The 17602-nt window shown below is 35.0% G+C and overlaps 1 long non-coding RNA gene across 2 annotated transcripts in view; it reads left to right on the top strand.

Annotated features, from left to right (window-relative positions):
* LOC109456547 (uncharacterized) overlaps positions 1–17602 on the top strand; it is a 74893-nt gene that overhangs the window by 38741 nt on the left and 18550 nt on the right. Inside the window, exons 4-5 of one of the 2 annotated variants that reach the window (XR_012496843.2) lie at positions 6708–6852; positions 7261–7375. This is a non-coding gene — a long non-coding RNA (uncharacterized LOC109456547). The remainder of the gene's footprint in view (positions 1–6707; positions 6853–7260; positions 7376–17602) is intronic. The other variant, XR_012496844.2, reaches the window with a different exon arrangement.

Below are 17602 nucleotides of genomic sequence, written 5' to 3'. Positions count from 1 at the left end.
CCGGGATGACTAAGAAGCTATTGCTTATTTCCTCATAGTTAAATAGGGTTCCCTAATAGCAGAAGCAAGATCTCTAGGGCAGATGCTGTATCCTGTTTATTTTCTATGTAGTACACAGACCACGATGACTTTCAATGAGCTTCATTTGGGGAGTACACTCTTTTCCGGGAGAAGTTTTTAACATAACATGAACTCTAGGAGAGCTTTAGTTTATTATATACACTACCTTAGTTAAAGAAAATCAATAAATCTAAATACAGGTAAAAGCAAAAAAAATAAATAAATAAAAAAGAAAGATGCTGGAAGATCTTCTCACTCCAAAACAATACTGTTTTCAGAGGGTCTCTGTTTGCATTAAATATTTTCCACTAATATACATTAATACATTAGCTTAGTGAGGAATATAGGATGGAGACATAGGGCAAGTTGAAGATAACGAGGCACAAAGGGGAGATCAGTGCATTTAGAGCATGATATAGAGTCTAAGAAGAGCTGGTTTTAGTAATTCAAGCTTGTAGGAAGTGCTCATTTCCAGTTTGATCTGTCTCGTGAGCAGGTGGGAAGCCTGGCAATGCCCTGTCCCTGAGGCACTAAGGGCTACGTGGGCAGCGGGCATAACCTCTGCAACCTCAAGCTGTAGACAGAAGATGGAGGAAGGAAGGGGAGACATTTACAGAAGAGCTATCTTGGGAGGATTTTTATATCTTTATAAGATAAATGGTATGAAGAGAGATTTCTAAGTTAAGGAAAACTTGGAAGGACCAGACAAGTGGAGTTACTATATCAAGAGCTTCAGAATCTGAGAAAGCTGGTGTGGAGCAGGGCTGAAGCTGTGAACTGCAGCAATTCTCTTAGGAGTTGGGGTATTTGCCTAGTTGTTTTTATAAATGCAGAGCCACACTTCCTGGCAAAGGTCAGGGTTGAGAGCCTATTTCGTTCAACATTCAGCAAATGTTTATTGCATAGGTTAATATATGCAGGCAATTTGTTAGGTGGTAGTGGTGCAGTGGCAAGTACATTCAGAGCTGGTTCCTGGTTCCTGCTCTCATAACACTCTCAAGCTAATATAATTCATTATCATATTAATATGTAGGTATATACTAAGTTAACTACTAATTATAAAACTAAAGTTATTCTTTTATAGTGAAGAATAAGAAAACCTGACTACACTGTGGGGGTGATGATGGTGGTATGGGGGATGAGGGGGACTTTCAAAGAAGTGTTTTTTGTTTTTGCTGAGATTCTATGATGTATAGAAAATAAACCACATTCCAAACAAAGGGAATTCAAGAACACAAAGACTGGGGACAGGGTGGGAGGTTGGGGGACTGGGGCAGGGAAGAAGGGAGTAAGGGGAATACAGCAGTCCTCAGTAAGTGAAAGATGGCCAGTAAGGAACATGGAGACGGAAGGCAGCAGGTCTGTCAGATGGCCAATAATCAGAGGCCAGACCATGCAAGACGTTACAAGCCATCAGAATCTGAGTATGTATACCAAGCTTAACAGATAATCATTGAAAATGTTTAAGCAGAGGGTGAGTGATCAGGTTTGTAATTTAAAAGCATCCCCTTAACAGCTCTGCGGTGATTGGCTTGTAAGGTGGAAAGAGTGGATATATGTAGAAATATCCTTAGCAGGCTATTTTAGTAGGATAATATAATAGCAGGCTATTATACACGTATTATCCTCAGTATAAAATGATGGTGACTTAGGTTAGAGTGAAGAGTTCATGTGAAGAGCGATGCGTGAATTGGGGAGGTACCTGAAGAGGAATCATTGGCAGGAATTGGTGGTGGATTAGATTTGGGTGTGAGAGAGGAAGGTGTTACTGTTGACTTGTGGAATTCTCACGTAGGGAACGAATGGGTGACAGTGCCACTGGTTGGATCTGCTGGGGAAGATCGCAGCACAGTTTGAGGTGTTTGAAACCTCAAGTGCAGGTGTCCAAAAGGCAGGTCTGGCCTGGAGATATAAATCTGTGAGTCTTTCCTCTATAAATGAAATTGAAACCATGGGCTGAAATGAGATATCTTTGACTATCAAATTAGAAGAATTTTGTGGCTTTAGACTGAGCCTTGAAGAATTCCCACATATAACAACCAAGTAGAGGAAGACAATCTGAATAAAGGGAATGAAAATGAGTAGTCAGAGAGAAAAGAGAAAGACAAGCAGAGTATGGCACTACCAAAAACAAGAGAAAGGCGTTTCAGAAAAAGAGAGATTGTGAACACATTGGAATCATGGTGAAAAGTTAGGTTAAGACAAAGATTGATTTCAATATTAAAGCCCTGGTTAACCTTAGGTAGTTTTTAGTAAGAGATGTTTTGGTGATGGTAAAGTCCAGGTTTCTGGGTTGTTGTTTTTTTGTTTGTTTGTTTTTGAGTTAGAAGGGATCAGAAACAGTGGTAGATAGGATTTGGTTGAGAGTGTTAAGCTGATACTAGGAGGGGGTTATATATAGCTCAGAGCTAAATTATTGAAAATTAAACTAGCAGAGACTTGAGCACATTTAAATATGAACAGAGAAAATATGCTTGAGAGGAAATGCTAGAATAAAAAGAGAATGAAACAGAATGGACAATTCCTTAGAATGATCTTGGAAAATCATTTGGAGTCAGAAGTGGATTACTGCAACAGTCTGAAGCTTGCCAGGGCCCCTTTATTTGTGGTATATTCTATGTTCTTGGTCAGCTTCTTGAAAATTTTTTATCTGTTGTGATCAGCTCACACATAGCCTGTGTCCACCCCTTTTGCCACTGAATTTTTGATCAACTACATTATGTATTTTTTTTTCTTTTTTTACAAAACTTACTAACATAGCAGAGTCTGTAGTCTGAAAGGGTTTCCTATTCTGTGATTTCTAAAATTCATTCTCCATTATTTTCACTTGGGTTACCTTCCCTATAAGTAGAACTAAGTACAGTATTTTACAGGACTCCTCCAGAGAACGGCTTTTCTGGAAGTTTCTTTACATACAGTAACAATTCTGTAAGCTCAGCCAGAGCTTTGAAAGCTAAAGTGCTGGGGCCCCAGTTCAGTAATTTCAGAAACAAGGCATCCGTATGCTGTCATGATTTGCTGGTACCTTAGCAGCAGGAGAGATGAGAAGAGGAAAGAAGACTGGATGGGTTCATCAAGCAGGGAGAAGGAACCTGTAAGCTTGATCCCAAATGTTGGCTGATGTTTTTCAAAGTAAAAATGGCAGCAGAAGAGATCTACGGTGTCATGGACTCTCTCTCTCTCTGATTTGTCAATTCAGTAGTCTCATATGTATTAAGGAATGAGAAATGAGCTCATCAGTCTGGGGCGTGATGTCCTTCACACTGGAGAACATATATTTCCAGCCACATCAGACATGGCAGAGAAATACTACTTCCGTTTCCAGGTGCCTTTCAGAATGGCGACAGTTCTTCCGTGCGAGGCAGCCGCCACCAGGAACTGCCCGGGAAACCTTGCACATCTACCCATCTCTCACAAACTTTCTCTATGCTTTATCCATCTGTGATCTTTCCTGATCTTTACCATAACCAGTCAAGGGGAAGGAAGAAATAAAAACAGTGTTTTCATGGGAACTTCACTTTGGAATGTTTAAGTATTGGAAAACTATTTAAAACTCCAAATAAACTACATTTGGGTTTTAAATTACCTTTGAAGTGGAAGGAAAGGGCCATTACTGGAATATTTATCTAGAAAGGCAAATAACAATGTATTTTAAAATATATGTATCAAGTGGACATGGCTGTATCTGTTACCTCTCTCTCCCTTCCTTCCTCTCTCCCTTTCTCACTCCTTTTCTCTCTCTCTCTTTCCTTCCCTCTCTCTCTCTCACAATCAGAATGCCTGTCAACACCAGCTCTGGGATGCAACTCCCTTGCCCCTTACCCCTCTCTGTTCTGGCGCCATCACCCTAGTTTATGCTATTTTCCTGTGTTGTCGAAGGTCTCTAACTTAGCTTTGTATCTCCAATGTCTACAGTGTCTATCACACAGTAAGTGTTCAGTACATTTACTAAATAAATGGAGAATTTTTGAACTCTTTATATTTAATGTACAACAATACTATGTAAAATGACTCTATTACATGTTCTTGCAGGTTTATTGAGGTACAATTAACAAAGACAATTGTATATCCTGAAAGTATACAACATGATGATTGGGTATATGTATACATAGGGAAACAATTCCCTCAGTCAGGTAAATTACTACATTCATCATCTCACACAGTTACTGTGTGTGTGTGTGTGTGGTGAGAAAGCTGAAGATCTACTCTCTTAGCAAATTGGAAGTATATAATACCTCTTATTAACTACAGTTACCATGGTATACATTAGAGCCCAGAACATATTAATCAACCCCAGGATTTACTCATTTTAAAACTAAAGGCTTAGACCCTTTAACTAGTGTCTCCTCATTTCCCCCATACTCAACCCCCCTGGTAACCATCATTCTATTCTGTTTCTATAAGTTCAACTTAAAAAAAAAAAATTGATTCCACATATAAGTGAGATCATACAGTATTTGTTTTCCTCTGTCTGGCTCATTTCACTTAGCATAATATTCTTAAGGTTCATCCACATTGCCACAAATGGTAGTATTTTCTTCTTTCTCATGGCTGAATAATATTACATATACATAATATATATATACATATATATGTATGTATACATATATGTATATACATATACACATGTATGTGTGTATACATATACATATGTACTACACACACACACACACACACACACACACACAGGGTGCCAAAAAATGTATACACATTTTAAGAAAGGAAAAAACTGTATTAGAATTGTAATACTCAATATATACTGATAACAAAGATGAATGCAAGTCACATTTGACTTCTGCAAATACAAGAGATGCTCAAAGTGGTTACCATTAGCATAATTTTAATATCGTTTTTCCTTTCTTAAAATGTGTATACATTTTTTGGCAACCTCTGTATATATATATATATATATATATATATATATATGTGTGTGTATATATATATATATATATGCATACATATATATACACACACACATATATGTATATATGTACGTATATCTATCTATCTATCTATCTATCTATCTATCTATCTATCTATATCTCACATCTTTTTTATCCTTTCTTCTGTCAGTGAACACAGGTTGTTTTCACATCTTGACTATTGTGAATAATGCTGCAATGACCAATGAGAGTGCAGATTATCTCTTTGAGATAGTAATTTCATTTCCTTTAGATATATACTAAGAAGTGGAATTACTAGATCACATCATTATTCTATTTTTAATAATTTGAGTGACCTCCATACTGTTTTCCACAGTGGTTATACCAATTTACATTCTCCTCAACAGTGTACAAGGGTTTCCTTTTCTCCACACCATCACATTTATCTCTTGACTTCTTGATAAAAACTATTCTAATAGGCATAAGGTGATATCTTATTGTGGTTTTGATTTGCATTTCCCTGATGAGCAGTGATGTTGAGCACCTATTTATGTGTTTCTTGACAATTTGTATGTCTTCTTTGGAAAAGTATCTACTCAAGTCCTTTGCCCATATTTTACTTGGATTATATTACTATTTGCTATTTAGTTGTGTGAGTTCCTCATATAGTTTAAATATTAACCCATTATCATATATATGGTGTATAAAATCTTTTCTCCTATTTCATAGGTTGCTTTTTGTATTATATACTTTTATTAATCATTAACCATGTTTTTAAATATTATCACCCTAAAAATATTGACTATGTCTTTGTTTCCTTTGTTAAATGAAGTGAGTTTCCTTTTTTCCCCAATAAGTTGTACATACACACTGAAATCTCAAAATATTGTGCTAGCATGAACACACACGCTTTCAATTTGGAAGTATTATACAGTCTATTTCTTTAGTTTAGATAACTACCTATTAACTGAGGCAATATCAGATGTGTTAGTAAGGAATCATTTGGGTCTTTAACTCAAATTAACTTAAGAAAAACGGGTATTTATAATTTCATGTAATTAAAATTCTAGGAGTAAATCAGACTTCCTTCATACACACTGGAATGCAAGGTATCAATTTATGTCATTTGCAATCACTCCTGTCTTCCTTTGTCTCTTCTTTCTCCTCTTTATTTTTCTCATCCTACCCCTTGGTCCTGCTGCCTCTTTCACGTTGGACTTGCTCTTCATGAAGGTTGTTTTCTTCAGGGCTATAATAATATATGGTATTATTTGTGAATTATAATAATGTAATATATTATTAATTAATTAATATTATATATTAATAGTATGGCATAATATTGATATATAATATTGTATAATTAATACATATAATATACACTTATTATATAAAGATTTCTACCCCATTTAACATTGTATTTTGAGCATAATTTAATTAAAATTACATTTCTTTAAGCCACTAAATTTTCTGTGAAAAATTTTTAATTAAGCTCATATTATAAAGTGTCTTATAAATGCAATGCTTTAAAAAAATGTTTTTTATTACTTAATGAAGATTGCTTTTTAAATTCAAATATGCTCACCTCTTTTTGGCTTATCATTAACATAGGCATTTTTCTCATGAGTAAATTTAAGAAGAATGTAGAAGGTGAAGAGTAATAATATGCTATTCTTTGTATATGAAAATGGCAGTCCTGACCTGCCATTAGTCGGGGCACTTATGGCTATGATAGATTTTTCTGGATCCATCTGCTTTTCCTTCCAGGCACCCCAGGTTTCTCAGGACGAAAGGCGTAATGGAAGCCTCAGAACAGAGCAACGCTAATGAGGATGACCCTGACCTCCTGAGAATAGTGTTCTGACCTCCCGACCCAAACGGAAATAGAAAAGCTTGAGCAGTACATTTAAGAGTAACTTTGGGATTAGTTCTATGAGTATAAAGATAAATGAGAAAATAAATTCTACTCACACATAGAGAGACTTGGATAATTGTGTGATATTTGAAACATAAAACTTAAACTGAAAACTGTTATACTCATAAATTGAATAACATTATCATTCCTTTTAAGTAACATCAAAATTAACTTTCCTTTAATATTTCCTTAGTTAATAAGAACCAAATCTTATCGTTATAATTAAGGCTACTAAAAATGCTTTAAGCCTTTTTCTTTTTAAAAGATGCATTTATTATCTATTTATTAAGTCTATTTGAAACATATACTGAAATTGTGCTGTTTAGAAATTTCAATTAAAATATATTGAATATTTAAATATATTTAGATTATAACCGAATAATGTCAAATAAATTTTTCCATTAGATATTTTGAAGACCCTCCTCAATCTGTAATTAGACACCGACCATGAAGCTTACCTGTATAAATACTGATCATTCTGAATTATTATCTTGAAAATGTTTTACTACAATTTTTGCACGTAAGTTCATTATTATTTTAATTATCTAATGGTGTATAGAAGCTCTACTAATAGCAGAAATTTTAAATGTACAATCCCTTGATTCAAATTATGTGAAAAGATACAGAATACAATTATTATTATTATTATTATTATTATTATTATTTTACTTTGGTAAGAGACAAGGTTAATTTTCATGATAATTCATAGGCATTTAGGTGCAATATGTTTGTTAGTCATTGAAATAACAAAGGCAACTGTGAACTGGACTGAGGAAAAAAAAAAAAAAATTCTTATTTTTCTCTTTTAAAAAGTAAAACAATAACTGCTCCAGTGAGTACTGGTTGCAACAATTCACTATTTGTCCAATTTGTTTTTGTTTGTTTGTTTGTTTTGAATGGCAGTGTCAGCTCTGGATTACCTAACAGTGTATGAAAGCAAGGCACTTTTTGACTGTAGACATCAACTTTCAGATAAGACATAAAAACGGAGTCCTGGTACTTTCTGGAAGAGCGGAGGCACTAGCTCCAGTGTCCTGGCCAAATTTCAATTTGGATAATTGCATTTGGCTTCCTTTAAAGGCCCCTGGTTGGTTCCATTCGATAAGGAACTCTTCACTTCCTGCCTGAATAGTTACAGAATGTGGCACTGCTCTGGGAAATGATTGTTGGGTTCGTTCCTTAGTCGAGTGAATGTCAACACTGTAACACGCGCACACACACACACACACACACACACACACTCACACACTCACACAGTCACACTCACAAACACAAATGTGTGGAGGGTGAATTGAAATCTCCATGTGAAAGGCGGGCTTTGCACACATCTACATTTTCATAAAGCCAGGTCCTATTGTATCACTAATACCATGGAAATAGGATTTCTGTCAGTACACACAAAAAATCCGTTATTGAAGAAAGAAATGATTATGTAATTTTAAAGATTCAATCATATTATCACTAAAGCCATAATACATAAAATAAAAGAATAAATTATTGGAAAAGAAGAAATTACGTGGTGGCTGCCTTATCTTGTGGCTCTAGTGACAGCCCAGCGGATGATCATATTACTGTGACTCACATTAAGAAAGCTTCAACACATGTGCAGCAATTTTTAAAGGAGATTTCCAGTAACCTGTAACTACTCCAGGTTACTATTTACAATAAGAGCAGAATTTTAGAAGTCTCCCTAAAGAGGGTAATAGCAGGATTTAGTTCCTAGTGGATTACAGCCCACATTATGAAACTACTGCACATTTGGCACAATTATGCACCACTGGCAGCCTTTTCTCAAAGGAAGCCTCATGTTAAATGAACACTTAGAATCATTTTGGAACTCATGCATCTTGCAGCTAACACTTTGCTAAGTTAGGCATCTAACACTATGCCCATCTGGCAGAGAGGGAATATTGGAGCTGCAATATCATCAGTCCTTCCCCTTAAAAGCTTTGATTTCATTAAAGGTGACTGTCAAAGTGCTTTAGAAAATGAGATACTCTCCAAAATGTGCTGAATAGGACAGAGGGGCATTCAGTACATAAATTACTGTCTTACCCATTTTAAGGTTGTTTTTAAGGTTTCCCAGGATCATGCAGGTTGGCTGTTTTTCTGCTTCGGTGTCCTATGAAGCCAGTCTAGAAGATACTCAGTGGGCACTGAAGGGTTGAGTAATAGTACATGTTTGCAATGAGATGCATTGGCCATTACTCTCTAGTGTGTGATGAGGATGGTTGATTTTCAGAAGAAAATTTGGAAACCTCAGAAACAAGATGCAGGCTTCAGTTCCCTTCCAGAACTAAATATTTGGGGAATTGAATTTCAAAGGATGAATATGCGTCTACTTCATATTGTCACTACAAAAATGTGCTTTAAAAACTGCACTGCAAATATTTTACAAAAACATATAATCACACAACTGCAGACCATGAATTCTAGCTCCAGCCAGTTGGAGATGACACCTGTTTGGAATATAGTACAAGCTGAATTGAGCAAGTAAGACCCTCGTCAGAAAAAAACAATTAGACTAAATTCAAATTGACTTTCACTTATCAGAAAGCCTCTGGAACTACTGCTCAGTGATGGTTTATTTCATTAATTTTATTGAAATGATTCGAACTCAAAATTAGAAATAGCAAATTACAATACAGGCTTCCAACACCTAATCTATGAATATTAGTGGAAAGTGATTGTGTTCAAAATTTCAATAACTATAGCAGCCTTTAATTTTCATAATTTCTTTTGCCTGGAATAGATTCCAGGATAGAATAAAGTAAAATAATATTGGCCATCATACTTTGTTTGTTTCTTATTTCCATGTATTAGTTTTCAAAATACAGAGTTGGAATTGTCATACAGGTTTACGAGTATATATGTTTAACTTGTAAATCTTCTGTTGAAATCTCCATTTGGGTCGTTAGTCTGTGTCTCAGTTTATTAACCATTCAATAGTATAATAATTATTATTTCATAGAAATAGAGTAAGGGAAAAGTTGAACTTCATATTCCAACAGAGTTTGAACTTATTGGTATATTACATGACAATAGTCTTACTTACGTTGAGTAAAATAGAACTAATGATCCTCAATGAGCAAGGCTACATTTAAAAATTTAGAAATCTGTTGATATTTTAGAAATATTTTTATTTTAATTCATTAAAGTTGATAGTTTTATGGTGAATTTTCAATTGTTCTGAGAATGAGTTTACCTAGGATATTACAATCCTCAAGATTAGTAAATAGCTTATATTATACTACACAAAATATTTTGGTTTCATTTATTTCTTATTCCTTTAGAAGATTCCAGGAGAGTATAAAGAAAAACAAAGCAAAACAAAACAAAAACATATGGCCACCATAGTTACATGTTTTTCTCTTATATTCATGTATTAATTTTCAAACTAGCAGGTTTTAATTATGTTATAGTCATAATTTACTTATATTGTAACTTTTTTATGTTATATTCATCGTTTTGATTTCAAATTTTGTGCTGGTATTCTATTTTTTTGCCTTATGAATTACAATTTAATCTCTTTTTTTCCAAACTAAAATACATATTTATATTATCATAATTATAAAATTAATCCATAAATGCATTCTCACTGTATACGTTTTAAATATTAAGAATTTAATAAAATAATATGAGTAAATTAAAATCCCATTGAACCCCTTTTAGCCTCATTAAGTTGTTACCAATTAAGGGACTGTCAACAAGGGCCTTCCAGGATTGCAGAGTTCTGTAGACCACTGGTTAATGCGGACCTCTCCTTTCACTCTTTTTGAATGGGAATTTTCACAGTGGTTATCCTATGGATATTTGCTTTGTATGATGGATGTGTTGGGAGCTTATAACTTATCTATTTAGTGCATAGTTTTTTTTAATTGGTAAGAACTATTCTCAAGGAGTTGACACTTGAGAACAACACATGGAGGATCCTCATATGCAACTGAACATAATTTAGATTTTTGAACCTGAATCTGAAACCATAACGAGATGAGAATTTGGGGGCCTTAGAGAGGAGGAGTTTTTTTTTATAACTAGAGAGGAGGCTGTAGCAGGTTGTATTTTATAAAATCAGGCACAGTGATATTTCTGGCACACAGACTTTTCCAGAGCCTTGTTACCCCTTCTTTAAGAAGTGCAGTCTATTCCCCATCTCTTTAAAACCAAATGGAACTTTGTGGCTGTTTGGATTTAATAAAATTGGTGGAAATGATGCTACCTGACTTTCAATGCTAGGTCTTAAAGTAATATGGCTGCCACCTGACTCTCTGACTCTTGAGACACTCACCTTTTGAACCCAAACACAATATTGTGAGTATACTAGGCCACATTGAAACATCATATGCAGGTGTTCTGTCTAATAGCCTCAGCTAGATCCCAACTGACAGACAGCGACAGCTGCCAAACACGAACGAGTCTTCAGATGATTGCAGTTTCCAACAATTAAGCCATCTCTGCTGATGTCAAGCAGAGGAGAGATAAGCTGGTTCCACCAAATTTTACATGAACTGTAGACCCACTTGTTAGCAAAATAAATGTTTCTTTTTAAGTCATTGATTTTTGGGCTATTTTTTTCTACACAGATAGATAGCGAGAATAGATCATAAACTCTTATATAGCTGATTAGAGGAGAATGAAAATAAATCTGAGCAAACTTGGCATGGCTTCATCTAGATGATCAATGTTGTGATGTATTACCTAAGTCTTAGTAACCTTGTTTTGGGGACATTAGACTACAATATTTGGTACTTTTATTGGTGCCATGGAGTCAGCGTAGACCAGACCCGGGGAGTGAGTGTGTGTGTGTGTGTGTGTGTGTGTGTGTGTGTGTGTAGGAATGGAACTTCCCCAGAAAGAAATATATATTTTCCAAATTTAAATGATACTATAAAGAGATCAATGCTGAGGGAGGAAATTGAGATTCAAGATGTGAGTGAGTGAGTAATTGAATGAGTGAGCAAGTAATTGAGTGAGTGCGTAAAAGGGAAATGTTTTTTCTTCCCTTTAGGGTATGGAGTTATTTTGACCCCGACTGAAACACAAAGATGCCTGTGGTCCTACTGGTAGTGTTGGGAATGAGCTGCCTCTTCATGTGGTAGAGTTGAGCTTTCTCTTCCAATAGTAGGGGGGAGATGCCTCTGGCTTCTTGAAGTCATGCGCCATTCCAGTGAGAACATTGACTTGTTCACTATTGTTCATTATTTTGAGCTTCCTTTCTACACCTTCAGCAAAGTTTCATGAAAAGTTATCTTCTGATCTTTGCTCTACTAAGCCTATATGAAATCAAGAAAAAAAAGACCTGTTCTATGCTGTAAAGAAGTAGATAAGAATATATCAATGTTTCATACCAGAGGAGAAATAACAATACCAGTCTCTAGTGAAAAGTGTACATACTAGAGCAGCCATCTCGTGATGTTTATCAGAGGCAAAGAAAACATCTTGATGGCATGCTGCACAGACTGGGACTACATAAGCATTAAGTATGATTAGGCAACACTCTAGGAAATTCTTGTGGAAAGCTAATTTATATCAATAAAGATATTGATATCAATAAAGCTACTACCCATGCTAATATGGATTATAACAGTTAAGCACACCACTTACTAGATGTTTGACCATCTCTCAATTTTTGTTAAGAATGGTGATATCTCTCTCATAGAATTGGTGGGGTAGTTAAATGAAATACTGTAAATGTATTGGCCCAACTGAGGCCTTTTCCTCTAACCAGGCTTTCAAACAAATCCCATAAATAAGTTAAATGGAACAAAATGATGATGCACTCAGAGGAAAATATAGAAAGTATAATTTTCTTAACTTTGGTTATAGAAAGTTGTCTAAAAATAAAATGAAGAAAGACACTAGCAACAGGAAAAATTAATTTGATTTCCACCAAATTAAAAAAAAAATTGATGTTAAAAATTAAAAAGGAAAATGAAAACTAAAACACATCAATAAAGAAGTGAATAAGAGCTGAGTACCTATAATTCACTTAAAAACCAATATAAGTATTTAATAAAATACAAAAAATATGTTCAACATCACTAATAAAGAAGTGAATTTCAAAATGCTCCCACTGAGACTATTGCATTGGCAAATCTCAATGTTGGATAAAGTATGATGATCTTGGAGCTTTCTTACTCTGATGGAAGGAACATAAATTGGTGAAAACCCTCCAGACTCTAGAATTGTTTTAGAATTCAGAGATTAATTTGCAATGTGTAAGGAAAACTGCAAAGTTGCTCACTGGTAGATCCAATATTCCACTTGTAAAAATGTATTCTCAAGAAACAATTAAAGATGCAGAAAAAGACACATACAATGCTTTTACTATAGTTTAAATAAAAATAGTATAATTGTACAAATGGAACATAGTACAATAGTTTCAATACATTATGAGTACAATAGTAATAAAACTGATGCAGTATTATACTGATATTACAAACTATAGTAGTGATAGGATAAACTATTAAGTAACAGATTCTGGAGAGAAAGAATAAGTGGCAAAAGAGGAAAAATATGGCATCATTCCAAAATATATGAGAAAAAGAATAAAATAAAATGTAACAAAATAAGAGTGATGGATATTTAGGTAATTTTTGTTTTCTTCTTTAATTTTTCTACATTTTAGAAATTTTTATGAAGAATTTATATTATTTCTTCAACTTGACAAAAACATTTAAATATTACAATTAATAAGTGTGTTAGAATAAAACACAAAAGATTAAAAAAATTAATTTTCTCTTGAAAACACTTTGATTTACAGGTGAAATTTTTATTTAAGTGTATTGAAACTTGTTCAGCTGGGATAACTGAAGGTCTTGTTGTATGGTTCAAATATCCCAGGTGAAATTACAATTCAAGAAACACAACTCATAAATAAGGGGGAAAAAAATCAGCTAATACATTTCCACTGGTAATAAGAGATCTGAATTTTATTATCAAAGTATATCTGGGAACTGCTGAAATTAAACTTTACCTGGCTATAAAAGTCAGAGTTGGAGAGCATTAATTTTGTTTCAGTTGTGAAGATAGCCATTTACTTTTACTGTATTCTCAGATGGTGGCTCATTTGTAACCTACCTTTTAGGATATCAGGACTCCCCAATTTACCTCATGTGGATGAAAAAGGGGCCACATACTAAACCTGACAAGCTCAGGGGAGGCCTACATGGCAAGCCCTACAAACTCAGAGACCGAAATTAACCACATAAGGTGGTCTGAACATAAAAATTTCTAACTAAAAGTGGGTCATGGCCGGTAGTCACATCCTTGTCCTGTAGTTTCCTTGACAAAGGTCAAACTTTACCTTAAGTGAGCCTGTCTATTGTCTTTTTGCATCTAAGATAAGATGTCCTTGGAATGTCAGAGTAATGTCTTTCTCCAGACATTACTTTCTCCAGACATTTCTCCAACCTGTTGTACCCATTTCTCCAGAGTTGGAGAAATGGGTACAACAGGTTGTACCCTAAGGGTACAACTCGCCCCATCAGGACACCAGACTACAGAACCCCTCATTGTTATCTTTTCCACCAAATACCACCGTTCTGTGCTGTAAAATGTTGTTTGTTAACTATTCTGTGCCCATCAATGTAAAAGAAGTATGTGTCTCTCCATTTTACTTTTTATCCTCTCCCAGAGTTTTCCCCATTTTGCTTTCTCCCACACCCTTAATCTACTACCAATGGATTTCATCCTCCTTACATCTCTCCCTTTCATTCTAATATACAAAATAAGCTGTAAAACGGGCATTCTCTGGAGCATTTTCTTAATTCATTGAGATTTTGCTTCCTGGCAATTGTCATCAGTTTGGCTCAAATAAACTCATTAATCTTCTCTATAGGTTTAGACATTTCTAACGTATGTATACTTAACTGTATGTTATGTATACTTAACTATGCCCTTAAAAAATGTAATCTGGCAGAATATTGTCATCTACCATCAATTCAATATTAAATCACAGTATGTTAGGGAGTGACATCAGCAAGATGGCAGACTAGAAGGTCCCAATTCTTGTCCCCCAACAAAAACAATGAACAACTATATACCAAAAACATAGTTCTGAGAGAGCTCTAGAATATAAAAAGAGAGCTGCAGAAACACTATGGAGCACAGAAACCCAGGATGGTCTTATACACAAGCATAGGAAGTATTTTGCCTGTGTCACTCTTCCCTCAGTCTGGCACAGCTTAGCACCAAGAGGGATCACCAGAATGCAACCTTCTCCCATGAGGACAAAGGAGAGTAGGAAGACCCCAGCAGCCCTCATCTCCATCATGGAAACCCACACCATTCACTATTGAGGAACATGCAATCTTCACCGACTCAACAACAATAACAACAACAAAAAACTCAACAACAATAACAACAACAAGGAAGGAGCTGCTGAGAGTCCATGTCACTTTGTCGTCCCAACCCTTCAGGGAGAGAGCAAGCACTGCTGTAAACATCTCCCCTAGAAGGAGCTGCTTCTGTGCTCTGTCACCATGCCCCAGGGCTGGAACGAACACTTCTTCCTCCTGCAAAAATCACTCCCTCCACTTGCATGCTCCAGACTGACTTTATGGCTGCCTCACATATGACTGCACCACAGCCACCAATACCACCACTGTTCCAAGTACACAGGTACCCTGGATCCCAGTGCTGCTGTCACTATGTGTCAGCACATGTGACAACTGTATGTCAGACCCAATACTAAGAGAGTTCCCGTGAGCTGTAATTTCTCCTGCAGTGAAAAAAGAACAGGAGGACCATGGCAACTTTACCGCTGCCCCATACACCCACATCTTTGACTGAAGTTCCCTCCAGTCTTCCTGATTCTGTCCTTAGCTGATGGAGCTCCATATAGACTATGCCACTGTGCCCTCTCCAAACTCAGAACCACTGCTGAGCCCCCATAGAGCCAGAGTCACCACAGCACACCCAATCAGTGTCCTCATATTCATCCATAAATAAAAGTCTTTCCCCACCAAAGTTGGTTCCTAAATTTTGGAAGAATTAACTGCTCCTTCAAATGTATAGACATCAATGAAACATTATGCGAAATATAAAAACTCAAGGAAACATGACACCACCAAAGAATAATTTTCCAATAATTAAAACTAAAAAAAAAAAAAAATGTGCATTTACAAAATTGCCTGACAAAGAATTAAAAATAATTGTTTTAAGGAAGTTCAGGAAGACAGCCCCGAGAGACAACTCAACAAAACCAGGAAAGCAATATATGAACAAAACAAGGAATTCAACAAAGAGATTGATCATGAAAGAAAGAGAGAGAGAGAGAGAGAGAGAGAGAGAGAGAGAGAGAGAGAAAGAGAAAGAAAAAAAATAAAGAAAATCACACAGAAAATGTGGCGCTAGAGTAAAATGAATAAAATGAAAAACACAATAGAGCTTCAATAACAGAATTAATCAAGCAGAAAAAAAAGAATTTGTGATCTCAAAGGCAAGTCATTTAAAATTATCTAGTCAGAAGAGAAAAAAATAAAAAGAATAAAAAAGAGTGAAGAAAGACTGTAGGATTTATGGGGGTGAAAAAACTCAACAACAATAACAACAACAACAAAAACAAAAACAAGTGAGCTACTGTACATATTATGGGATTTCCAGAAGATACAGAAAGAGAAAGGGAACAGGAGGATTATTTGAAGAAAGAATGACTGAAAACTTCTGAAATCTGGGGAGGAAAATCTGTATCCAGACTAGTGAAGTGCAAAGAATCCCAAATACGCTGAAAGTAAAAAGATCTACACTAACACACATTATAATTAAGCTGTTAAAAGTCAAAGGCAAAGAGATAATTTTGAAAACAGCAAGAGAAAACCACATTACAATATAAAGGAAAATGCCATCAGGCTATCAGCAGATTTCTCAGTAGAAAATGTGCATACCAGGAATAAGTGGGATGATATAGTCAAACTACTAAAAGACAAAACTGCCAACCAAGACTACTATACCTGCCAAAAATTATCTTCTAAAAATAAAGAGATAAAGGCCTTCATCAGATGAATAAAAACTGAGGGAGTTTGTTACCACTGGAAGTTCCCTATAAGAAATGCTTAAGGGAATTCTTTCCATTGAAATGAAAACACACTACTGTATCTTTAAATAGAAATAACAACACAAAACATATGAAAATATAACTCTCACAGGTTAAGGTAAATATATAATCATATACAAATGAATGTAACACACTGTAAAGGTACTGTGTAAATTACTTTTAGCCCAAACAAAAATGTTAATAAATAAAAAAGTTGTTAGTGGATCCACAATTCAAAAATAAGCTCTGACTACAAGAACATGAAGAATGTGTGTGGAGGAGTTCAAGGGTAGTGTTTTATAAGCAATTGAAATTAAGTTGTTATTAACTTGAAATAGGTTATAACTACAAGATATTTTACACAAGTGCTTAGATAACCACAAGACAAAAACCTGTAACAGATACACAGAAAAAAATAAATAGAGAAGGAAACTGAAATAAATCACTACAAAGAATATCAAATAATAAAGGACGAGAGCAGGAGAGGAAGACAGGGACAAAACAATCATAAGACAAACAGAAAACAATGAACAAAATGGTAATAGTAAGTCCTCAATTATCAATAATTGCCTTAGATATAAATAGATTAAATTCACCAATCAAAGGGTAGAGTGGCTAAATGGATAAAAAAATAAGATTCAATAATATGCTGTCTATAAGGGACTCACTTTGGAATTAAAGACACAAATAGGTTGAAAGTGAAGGGATGGA

This window comes from Rhinolophus sinicus, chromosome 17 (assembly GCF_057876585.1).
Source record: "Rhinolophus sinicus isolate RSI-liver-muscle chromosome 17, RSI-T2T, whole genome shotgun sequence".
NCBI classification, from domain to species: domain Eukaryota; kingdom Metazoa; phylum Chordata; class Mammalia; order Chiroptera; family Rhinolophidae; genus Rhinolophus; species Rhinolophus sinicus.
The sequence above is the reverse complement of the archived record's forward strand: the minus strand, read 5'-3'. Positions and strand labels throughout refer to the sequence as shown.